Consider the following 12,189-nt stretch of genomic DNA (forward strand, 5'->3'; position numbering starts at 1 on the left):
ACATAGGAAACTGCAGCTGTGATTCCCATAATAAAAATCCATTAGATTATGAGTATGCTAATGAAATGCTATAAACAAATATTATATAAACCATTCTGGCTCGGTAAACAAGAACAGAATATACCATATTCACAAAAAAAATATGCAGTATTGGTGACAGGAAGAACTGTGACTGCACACCAACCAAGATTTTACCATCTACAGAAGCCAGATTTCTAGAACACCACCAACATTTATAAAGGGTAAACTGAAAGCACATGGAACAAAGGAATATATAACTGCTATGTAATTCTAACATCACCATGATATATGTTTGTATGTTTTATTTGAATTGAAGACAGACATTTTATAGCTTTTTCTTTCACAAAGGGAACAAGAGAAATTCCACGTTAATGAGTGCAACTAGATTTCTGTTCAAACAAGAATATCTAAGCTACCAAATCTAAATGTGTCTGTGCCACACTTTACTAATATTTATACAGTATAGTAACAATGCAGGAGAAATGCTATGTGCTGGCTTGTTCCTAAAGATAAATAAAAAATATCCTTTAATTTCACGTGACCTTAGATACAATGTTTCACTATTCATGTTCTTTTTTGTTTCACAAGGAAACCCTTTTAAACTTGTAATAAATTCATTTTCAAAGCCAAGATGTCTTTCGACAGCTAAAACTGAAATGTTAGACTACTAGAAGAACTGGTGTTTTTAAAGGGATTATTCTTGTCTTAATAATGATTGTGCATATTTCATATATTTTCTTCTGTTTTACAGCCTGGAGATTTTTGGTTGCCAGAATCCCACGAGTGCCTACACCATAACAACTAAAGAGCCCTGAGCAACTGTCGTGTGTATGAAATACATTTACTTATGATGGAACAAGTGAACCATCATTCCTTCTGAGACTGTCTGCTCTGCATGGGTGTAAAGAAAAATAGACAGTGAATGCTGCTTATGAAAGAGAGGAAAAAGTAACATAGAAAAGGGGAAAAAAAAAACACACACAGGATCAAAATACAGGAGCAACAGAGAGGAAGTAGGATGGAGGCTAGTCGTATCCTAGGAAACACACATCTAGCTGCATGCAATACTAAGAAATGGAATCCCTCTGTTATAATGTTACAGCAGCACACAAATACTGAAGCCACAGATGTAGCCATACTGTGATACATTGACTACAACACTCTTCCACATGAAAGAGCAAATGATGAATGAAATAGCTCGCCTTAATTACCTGGCTTCATGCAATGCCTTACCTAAAAACATGCTGGGAACTGAGTAGACAATGTAAAATGTAGAAAGGAGCTGTCACCCCTAGCCCAAAGCTTACTACAATAATCAAGCTGTTTAGAATACAGGTAAGAGCCCTTTCTTGACTGGAGATTGATAGTCAGTTATCTCCTTCATACACATACTGAGCACCTGATTTAACCACTTCTTTGAATTGCTCATGCAAAATCTGTTTAACTACTTCAATGCTGGATTACGGTTAACAAGCAAGTAAAAAATGCATTCAAACACTATTTGGAAAAAGGCGATTCATTCCTATCAAAAGACAGATGTATTTTTTTACTCACATAACAGAAAGTCAGGCAAAATGACTCTCTGCCAGTAGAGAATTTAAGTATCTTTAAGGCTGGTGATCATTATTGGGGCATTCAAACTAACTAGAGGGTACTGATTATTGTTTTTGTTTTCCATCTATGTTAGTACAACTGTTGAGTAGCATGCAACATGATATTGAACATTAAGGGAGACATGTTCATTTTCACTATCAAAACACTTCCAGTAACAAACATAAGTACGTTTGTATGCTGTTAGTCTGTTTTAAATATTCAGAAGGTGAAAACAAAACCTGTGCACATACAGGGCAAATGAGAATATGGAAATATTTTTGGAGCAATAAAACATAAGGACAGTGACAATCTGTATGCGACACATAAAACCTACCACATTCAGCACCACGACTCCAACACGTGCTGCCCTCTCACAGATGGCATCGCTCACCTGCTCATCACTAGCTCCTGCAACAACCTGACCAGTGACACCAGACTGGAGATGAATGGTGGAGGGGGGGTTCACACACAAGCCAAATGAAGAAAAACAATACCTTTACATAGCTCAAAGGCTCACCGAGCCGACTTGGTGCACAGTGTAGATCTAAGAGTATTTCAGAAGGAAAGAGAGAAATGTAGACAAGGGGAGCTGTAGAAAAGCAGATAACAAAATGCTCTGGAGTGATGGAAATAATGCAATTACCTGGATGAGTCACACAGATCAACCACTTCTGCCTGAGAATCCCTTTGCCTGCTCGCACTTCTAGTGCTACTCGTAGCTGTGTGTTGCAGTCATCATGCCTGCCAGTGGGAGCATGCGTGTGGGAGGAGAGAGAGAAAGAGAGAGAAACAGAAGTGAATGTTTTTCTCCCATCAAATTACCACTCATCATACTAGAATTAGCAAGAGAACCAAATAGAGAGAAGCGAGAGAGCGTGAACAGTGTAAAACTAATGCTTGTTTGCAAGGTAAAGTGTATAGATGGAAAAGATGTGTATTTAGTACAAATATCATTCAAAACTAGTCGGAGGTAGAGAAAGCTATAGGTGCCAGTGTGGCAAATGTAAGCAGGTTTTGTAGCAGCTATAATTTTAAGGAGAGTGGCTAACCATCAAATACACAGTTCACAATCATCATCATCATCACTATTTATATAGCGCCACTGATTCCGCAGCGCTGTACAGAGAACTCACTCACATCAGTCCATGCCCCATTGGGGCTTACAGTCTAAATTCCCTAACACACACACACAGACTGAGGGAGACTAGGGTCAATTTTGATAGCAGCCATTTAACCTACTAGTATGTTTTTGGAGTGTGGGAGGAAACCGAAGCACCCGGGGGAAAACCCACGCAAACACGGGGAGAACATACAAACTCCACACAGATAAGGCCATGGTCGGGATAAATCCAGCTTCTATGGGACATATTTATTAAAGAGGACATTTTTAACACGATCCCTTTCAATCCTTATCACAAAAATAAGGACTGAAAGATCGTGAGTATTTATTAAAAAACTTCAACAGGAACATCAGTCACGAAAGACTGATGTTGCTGCAAAGACCCCTCTCCTATCTTTCCTATGGTCACTATCGCAAAGGTGGCCACTTTGCGATAGTGACCATAATAAAGATAGAGACCGGAGGGGAGAGCAGTAAGATGTGATCCGAAGATCCCTCTACCGCATTGCTCTCCCCATAGAGCAGACCTGAAAATTTACACATATGTTAATGTACGCCATCCTGCATTACCGTATGTGTAAATAGCTTTTCATTACTTGTTAAATAGCGGTAAATAGCAGTCCCCATAGACATCTATGGGGACTGCTCTGTATTTTGGGGAAAAAAATGCATATCTGCTGCGATGTATTCTTAATAAATTTGCATTGACTTAGATATGCATTGGCCCCCCGAAAATGGCCATTTTCAGAGGAATTTAATGAAAAGAACAACTATAATTAATAGGCGGTTACAAGTCTTACACAATTAGGACCAATTATGACAAGAGAGGCACTTGAGCCGAAACCACTTAAACTCATACATTTGTGCTCACATACACTAAACACCTGCAAGGGTTAAGGGGTTAAGGTTTTTTCTGATGTTTCTAAATAGCCAATGGGATATGTCGGGGGATTGTCCAAGGGTTAACTTATATAAACCCTCTCTGGCTGCTGTTGCTGCCTCAGGTCTTCTACACAAACTAGCTGTGGGGACCTATGAAAGCAGACAAAAGGATTTATATTTTGTCCAATCATATTGGTTGCCTTTTGTTTATTAATTTCATAGGTTCCAATTTAGTTTTGTTTTAACACTTATTTCCTTCATCATCCTCACTTGACTATTTATTTTCCTCATTTTCTTTATTTCACTCCCGTTTACATTTTTCCTCTTTCCTTTCCCCATTTCTGTGTCTGTTTTTTCCTTTCCACCTTGTTCTTTTCTCCCGCATTACCCCTTTTTGTGTTTTGAATATAGCCAGGCTCAAGTGAAATGTTTCCCGCCCGATCAGGCTGCAAAATGGCTCCCCTTCTCTCAGGGGGAGCCATCTTGTGGTTGATCACCAGCTTTTATCAGCACAGCATTTAATGTCCAGCAGTGGCATGCCCAGTGCCAGCCACCAGGCAGTTATGCTTTCCCCTGCCTCCTCCGTTGACTTACCTGTTCCAGGGGTTATCGGGGATGGTGGGCAAATGAGAATTTGGCCTTTGTGTGCATGCGCAGATCATGTGCTCCGGAGAGGGCCGTCGACTAGGTTAAAGAGCGGGTGCCCTGGCTTCTGTGAGGGGACGTTCCCACAATTAGGAACCAAATAAATGCATACCTTGCTGATAGTGTGATCAGTTCACAGCCAGGTACTAATTGCACTGTGAGTGGCACATTGACCATCAGAGGAGATGAATGGGGGGACACAGATCTAAGATGTTAGGTAATTTTGTGCCAACCACTGATGTGTTGTTTTCTCTAGAATCCTAGATTCAGCCAAGAGAATTGACTACCTGTTCCCCACAGTCTTTGGAAGGCGAAAGGACGTCAGGTGGGTGTAATGAGGTGTTGGCAGGAAGGCAAGAGCCGGCTGGTGTACAAGTCGAAGGCAGGGATGCCACCACATCAAGTGAGTATGTTTTACCGTTACACACATTACATGAGGCATTAGTTCTCCTATAGATAGCACCAGTGACGATTCTCGGATACAGACCACGGCCTGCGCAAGCTTCAAAAGCTATTACAGACACATTTGCTTGGCAAACAACCTGCACAAGCAGCTCCAATGCAAGTGTCCCAGTGGGTAGTGCATGGCAGGTATATGGTAAGATGTGCCAACACAACACTGATGTTGGAGCAGAAGCCATAGAACTGGAGAAAAAACGATTAATAATAAGAGGTTTGATAAGTGAGACATGGAATGTATTAGCAATCCGAAGTGAATCTGATAATTTTAGTTTGACTGACACAGGATTGATCACTCTGAGAATTTTGTATGGCCCGATATAACGGGGTGCAAATTTCATGGATGGGACTCGAAGTCGAATGTTCTTGGTTGATAGCCAAACTTTGTCTCTCACTTTTAGTGGAGATACTGCTCAATGTCTTCTATCTGCAAAATGTTTATATCGGTGAGATGCTTTCCTGAGACATTTGAGGGTCTGATTCCATATGGACAAGAAGTCCCGGTGGAGTTCGTTGGCTGCAGGAACTTGAGTTGATTAAATGGCCTTGAAGCTGTTTAGGTTGGGATGTAACCCATAGACAATAGAAAATGCGGTGGATGAAGTAGATTCATGGTAAAGATTGTTATGGGCAAACTTTGCCCATGGTAGAAGGACCACCCAATTATCTTGTGAAGCTGAGGAGTATAAACTAATAAAAGTCTGTGATTTACCCTCTCGGTTTGTCTGTTAGACTGTAGATGAGAGGATAAGGAAAAAATTAACTGAATGTCCAGGAGTTTGCACAAAGATCTCCAGAATTTTGCAGTAAATTGAACTTCCAGATCTGAGACAATTTCGAGAGGGCATCCATGCAGGCGAAATATCTCCTTGATAAATAATTGTGCCAGAAGGGTAGCAGAAGGCAGTCTAGTCAGAGGAATAAAGTGTGCCATTTTCGAAAAGCGATCTACAACCCCCCAGATAGTATTGTATTTCTTACATGGTGAAAGGACGGTCACAAAATCCATGGAGATGTGTGTCCATGGAGGGAATTGGAAGTGGCATGAGGTGACCCACCGGAGACTGATGAGGAGCTTTATGCTGCACACTAATTTGACAGGCTGCCACGAATTGCTTGACATTTGATCTGAGAGTAGGCGACCAATAATTTCAGGAGACTATTTCAAAAACTTTGACTGCACCAGCGTGGCCCGAGACCCAGGCATAGTGGTACAGGCATAGGAGCTTTTTACACTGACTTGAAGGTACAAAGCTTTTCCCTGGAGGGGGCATCCGTGGAGGAGATACTGAAGTGACTAGCAAAAATTGATATCAGACAGTTCTGGTTCCAACAGGAATGATCTGGATATCAGACAGTTCTGGTTCCCACAGGAATGCTCTGGATAAGGCATCTGCCTTCCTATTTCTTGATCCTGGCTGAAATGTCAAATGTAAGTTAAAACAGGAACGAAGAGAGACCAACGAGCCTGTCTGGGATATAAGTATATTTTTGTGGTTGGTGTAGACAGTAACAGGGAACAATGCGCCTTCCAACAGATGCCTCCATTCAGACAAGGCTTCAACAAAGAATGGTAAAGATGTGTTGGGTTGTCTTAACACTGGAGCCATGGAAAAAGCCTCCTTGAGAGAATGGAAGGCAGATAATGCTGAGGTTGGCCTTATTTTGGTATCTACCCTCTTCTTGGTGAGGGCAACGATCGGAGCCACAATCGAAGAATAGTTCTGAATAAAAAGCCTGTAGTAATTTGGCAAATCCCAAGAAATGTTAGATGGCTTTCAGGCCAGAGGGGAGAGGCCAGTTCATAATGGCTCTGACTTTTTCAGGGTCCATGCATAATCCATGTCCCGACACAATGTAAACCAAGAAGGTAGTTTCTGGTGTTTCGACAAACACACTTTTCTAACTTACAGAAGAGCTGGTAAGCTCTGAGTCTGGATAGCACCTCCGCCACATGAGCCCGATGAGATTTCAAGTCTAGTGAGAAAATCAAAATATCATCAAAATAAACTAAGAATGCAGGAGGTCTCTAAAAATCATGTTCACAAACTTTGGAACACTGCTGGGGCATTGCTGAGACCGAACGGCATAACCAAATATTCACAATGGCCGTCCCTAGTATTGAATGCCATTTTCCACTCATCCCCCTCATGAATTCTGATAAGATTATAAGCGTCTATCAGGTCCAGCTTGGTGAAGATTTGTGCCCCTTTAATTCGGTCAAATAATTTGGTGATCAATGTAATAGGATACCGATTTTTTAAGGTAATAGCATTGAGGCCTCTTTAGTTGATACAAGGACATAATGTCCCGTCTTTTTTTTTTCACAAAAAAAATCCTGCACCTGCTGTAGATGAAGATAGTCGAATAAAGCCTTTTGAAAGGTTTTCTTTAACATAATCTGACATGGCTTGTGTTTCAGGGACAGATAGGGGATAGACACGACCCCTAGGTGGTATTTTACCTGGAAGAATATCAATTGCACAGTCCCAAATGCAATGAGGAGATAGTTATTCCGATTTTCGTTTATCAAATACGTCCGCAAATGATTGATACTGGGGTGGAAGCAAGGTTTTGGCAGCCATGGAACAAGGCGTCACACTGAGTAGAGGTTTCACTTGTAGCAGGCCATTGGAATTGCCTGGACAATATCTGAGAAGAGGGCCAATCAATTTGAGGAGAATGCAAACGCAACCATGGAAGACCCAAAATGATGGGACTGGTGGTGTGTGCTAATGCATAAAAGGAAATTTTCTCGAAATGTAATGCTCCAATCTACAAAGACAAAGGTTCCGTCAAGAACAACATTTTCCCTTTGGAGATTGGACTTTCGTTAGTAGTGATAAGGACCACAGGTGTGGCTAATGGACAGGTAGGTAGAGATAAGGATTCTACCACCGAGGAGGAAATAAAATTCCCAGCTGCCCCATAATCCAGTAAGAAAGCACATGGGGGGAGTTGTTTCTCTGGCGGGAATACTGGGATAATACTGCGCCAACTCCAACTGCCGAGGCATCCACTTCAACAAAGAATGGTAAAAATATGTTGAGTTGTCTTAACACTGAAGCTGTGGAAAAAGCCTCCTTGAGAGAACCAAAGGCAGATAATGCTGAGGTTGGCCACATCTTGGTATCTACCCCCTTCTTGGTGAGGACAACTTTTGGGGATGACACAAATAAAAGAAGAACTGATACTCGGAGAGGATTTAAACGTCCTAACCTGACTCTACCATCACAAGTTAGGGTTTGACATTTCCATGCCGTTTGGAACAGGAAGCAAGAAGATGCCCGGGTTCACCACAGCAAATACAAAATTTTTTAGAGATTCTTCTCTTCTTGGCTCGACCTAATCGGCTCGTCAGAGGAATTTGGAGACAGAGGACAGGAGAAAGTTTTATAGACAGCCCGTCTGGGAAAGACGGCCCTGTCCAGACGTGAACCTAAATCTTAAAGGCATTGGAGAGTTTGTTTTTGAGTGATGTCTTGGCGTTCAATACGAACCATCAAATGTTGCAACAAGTCCTTGGCTGAGAGTACATGATCAAGATCCATTCTTGTGGTCAGCTTATACTGTCACGAAAGCCAGATATTTGGAATGGTCTTGATCTCTGCTTGAGTGACAGCTACCCCAAGAGAGGTGTGGAGTCTAACGGAGGAGAGGTATTCACCAGGGATTCCCGCAAGGGAATATGGTCTTAGCTGCTCTCAACCGCAGATCGCGGTCCTCTAGGGGGCGCAGACAGCATCGGACTGGGCCGCCGAGGGGCAGGGGAATCCACCAGTAGCATCTGTTGGCCGATAGCTCCACCCACTTCTGCGGGGCTGCTATGTGTGTGATTAACAGGGTAGGGGGGGCTGCTATTTGTGTGAGTGACAGGGAAGGGGGGGCGCTGCTGTTTTGTGAGAGACAGGGGAGGGGGGTCCTGCTATTTGTGTGAGCGACTGGGGAGGGGGGCTGCTATTTGTGTGAGTGACAAGGGAGGGGGAGGGGCCTGCTCTTTGTGTGAGTGACAGGGAAGAGGGGCTTGCTATACTGTGTCAATGACAGGGGAGGGGGCCTGCTGTACTGTGTGAATGAAAGGAGGGTGGGCTGCTATAATGTGTGAGGGAGTGTTTTTTTTTTATCTATCTTTTTTATGTGTGATATGATGGAAACGAGTGATGTTGTCTTAATAGTACATTGGGGGGAGGTAGGCTATTATTTTAATGGTGGAGTTTAGGTGAGGGATAATTATTTAATGGGTGCTATTTTATTTGTGGGGTGATGGTGGGGCAATTTAATTTATTGGTGGGCTATTTAATTTAATAGTGGGCCTATTAAATTAAAATGGGGTGGCAGGACCTTTAATTTTATGCTGGGGTGGTTTGGGGGCTATTAATTGAATGTAGGACTGAGTTTAAGGAGCATGAGATCTATTTATTACATGTGAATATGAATTATTTAATGGCAGTGACGGTTGTGGGAAATAGGTATTTATTATACGTAAATGCTATTAATTTATTGCTGGGGCTGTTTGGAGGGAGGGAAATATGTTTATTTAATAAATGGGAATACTATTACTTTAATGTTGGGGCTAGAGGAAGGCCTAAGTATTAATCGTGGGTGATATTGATTTAACGCTGGGGCTGGTTGGAATTTTCTAAATGTACCCATTTTTTTTTCAAAATAGGGTCCCCAAAATTCCAGGATCAAGCCACAATATAAGAAACCAGCAGCCACAGGTGGGGAAGGTGACAAGAACAGGTAGGACAGTCTGTCAAACGTTCTGATTCTAGTAGGACAATCCAGATTACTGTTCTGCCCAATCTAAGGGGCAGGTCAAGACTGTTTATCTACACACTGCATTCTTTATATACTACACTATGGTGCTAGTTGTCCTTCGTGGGCTGACCTCTCCCCTCTAGTGTCTGGTCTCGCCTCTATGATGGCTGGCCACACCCCCTCTGGTGGGCATCTAGCGTTGCAGTCCCCCGGTGGGCCCTTCATACCCCCGTTCAACACTGGGCGCAGAGCAGATAATACAGAGAACCATGAAGTGACTGTAAGGTAGAATGGAATGTAGCCTCAGGTGTATGGAATTCCGGAACAGGACGTGTGCTATGCGATTATCAGCAGCATAGCCACAAATCACGATAATAGGATAGGCTGAGCAGTAAGTGTAGTCACAAGACTAAACAGCGGAATAAGCTGAACAGATATAGCTGTGAAGCGGTGTGCAGAAGTACTGAGATCCACACTGGTGTTATACCTCTGGAACAGGACCGATGATGAGCGATACTCTGCAGTGAGGTCACAGGTCTTGACTGTAGAATAAGCTGAAAGGTAATGCTGTGAAGCAATGAACTGCAGAGAGCAAAAGCACCGAGATCCACACAGGTGTTATACCTCTGGAACAGGACCGATGATGAGCGATACTCTGCAGTGTAGTCACTGGTCTTGACTGTGGAGTAAGCTGAACAGGTAATGCTGTGAAGCCATGAACTGCAGAGAGCAAAAGCACTGAGATCCACACAGGTGTTACAACCAGGGGCGAGCTGGACCGGGGGGCATCGGCCCCCCAGGCCGCTTGATCAGACAGGTATTCGGGCCGCCCCCCCTCCCTTGGATGGATGCGGCGCATACACTGAGTATTACCCAACGCACATGTGGCCGCATCACATCACACTCAATGGGTTGGGGTTGGGGGGGGTTGTAACGCAGCGCGCTGTCACTGCCGGGGAGATTGCTAATTCAAGCACGGGGGGGGGAGGTCATGACCCTGTGACCTGCCTCTCCTCTTCCCCAATACCAGCCCACGCTGAATATGATTGGGGCAGCCCCAATCAACCAAATACATGAGAGCCTCAATCTCACTAGGAGGCTCCCATGAAGTAGGTAAAAATTAGTTAATATATAAATAAATATTAATAAATAAATGTATGTATATATATATATATATATATATATATATATATATAAATAATTAAATAAATCCGTAATCAAAAATTAAAAAATAATAAATAAATATATATATATATATATATATATATATATATATATTGTATACCCTGGTGGCTTGCCCATCAATACAATGGGAGCTTCCAATACAGTAGGAGGCTCCCATTTAGGCAGGGCATGAAAAACACCTACCCCTGCAGCCATTATTGAAGACAAGAGCAAAAGCACAGCACGATGAAATAAAAAAAGAAAGAGAGAAATTACAATCACTTTTAATCAGGTAAGTGTATGTTCATTTTTTTAATATTATCTTTTTAATCTTTATTGTAAAAAATAGCATTTTTTTGTGTATGTGGGCGAATAGATAATCATACAAGTAGTGTAGTGCTATTTGTATGATGATCTATTACTAGTGCTTGATAAATAGGTGCCCCCAACAGGGGTTATCACCAGTGATAACCCCTTTAGTATTTTACAGAGCAAAACCAAGCCATTTTGTTCGCAAAAACATCAGTTTTTTTAAGCAAAATGACTTCTTGCACTTTGATAAATCAGCCACTGGGTTCAGTACTGTAATCGAACATTATTATATAATTTATTGCTATACCCCCTCCCCCCTTCACGGACGAGCAGGCAAAAGCATGTAAACATGTATGTAATGTAATCAAAAACTGGTGTCATAGTGTCAATGTTTTTGGTTGGTTATTTTTTGTATTGATCATATTTTAAATGTGCGTTATCAAAATTATTTTTAATGTAGGGTATCAGTTGTATTTGTAATGTGCGTTATCAATGCTATTTTGATGTGCGGTATCATCTACCAAATAATTTTTAGCACTCCCCAGTGCTTTTGGGGTGTCCCCCATAATTGTGCATAAATATTTCTGGCTGTCAAAATTACTATCTGTCAGCAGTATCTACCAAATTATTTTTAGCACTACAAGTGCTTTGGGCTCAGAATGGATTCAAAGCAGTCCACATATGAGCAAAATGAGCAACCAGGTTCTGTCACCAGTCCTGATAGTAGTGTCCCCAGTACGTCATCTGGGAAAGGCGGTGTCAATCTACACCGTCTTTTGAAATCATCCAAAAAAACACACAGCAAAAAAATTTTTACTGTGTTGAAGCGAAAAAAAAGTCTAACTGAGGAAAAGTTAAGTGCCGATAAAAAAAAAATTGCCAACATGCCATTCTACACCCGCAGTGGCAAAGAGAGAATGAGGTCTTCGCCTTTCTCGATTAGTGGCAGGTCCAAAAATGTTACAGAGCCTACAAGTGGTGCACAACTACTGTTACGCGTCAAAGCCGAGCTGCAAGATAACAGTAAGGCATTCGAGAATAATGTTTGCTCTGAATCAGAAATGACACCAATCCCTGTGGAGAGTCCATCCAACAGTGGTATGTCTAATTGTGAGCATTCTGTTAGTGTACCCATAAAGAAGGGCCCTTTCAGCAGTTCTGCTGATGTGTACCTGAACAGCCCGAGTGTAGCCGGTGATACACCAAGTGATGATGACACTTTGTCTTTAGAA

General features: G+C 42.1%; 1 protein-coding gene across 1 annotated transcript in view; it reads right to left on the reverse strand.

Moving 5' to 3' along the window:
• The window catches only part of GPRIN1 (G protein regulated inducer of neurite outgrowth 1), a 37,584-nt gene extending 35,218 nt beyond the window's left edge, over positions 1-2,366 (reverse strand). Inside the window, exon 1 of the mRNA XM_075209136.1 lies at positions 2,258-2,366. The gene's annotated coding sequence lies outside the window, so the exon portion shown is untranslated. The remainder of the gene's footprint in view (positions 1-2,257) is intronic.
• Between the last annotated feature and the right edge of the window lie 9,823 nt (positions 2,367-12,189).

Source organism: Mixophyes fleayi, chromosome 4 (genome assembly GCF_038048845.1).
Source record: "Mixophyes fleayi isolate aMixFle1 chromosome 4, aMixFle1.hap1, whole genome shotgun sequence".
Taxonomy (NCBI): Eukaryota; Metazoa; Chordata; class Amphibia; order Anura; family Limnodynastidae; genus Mixophyes; species Mixophyes fleayi.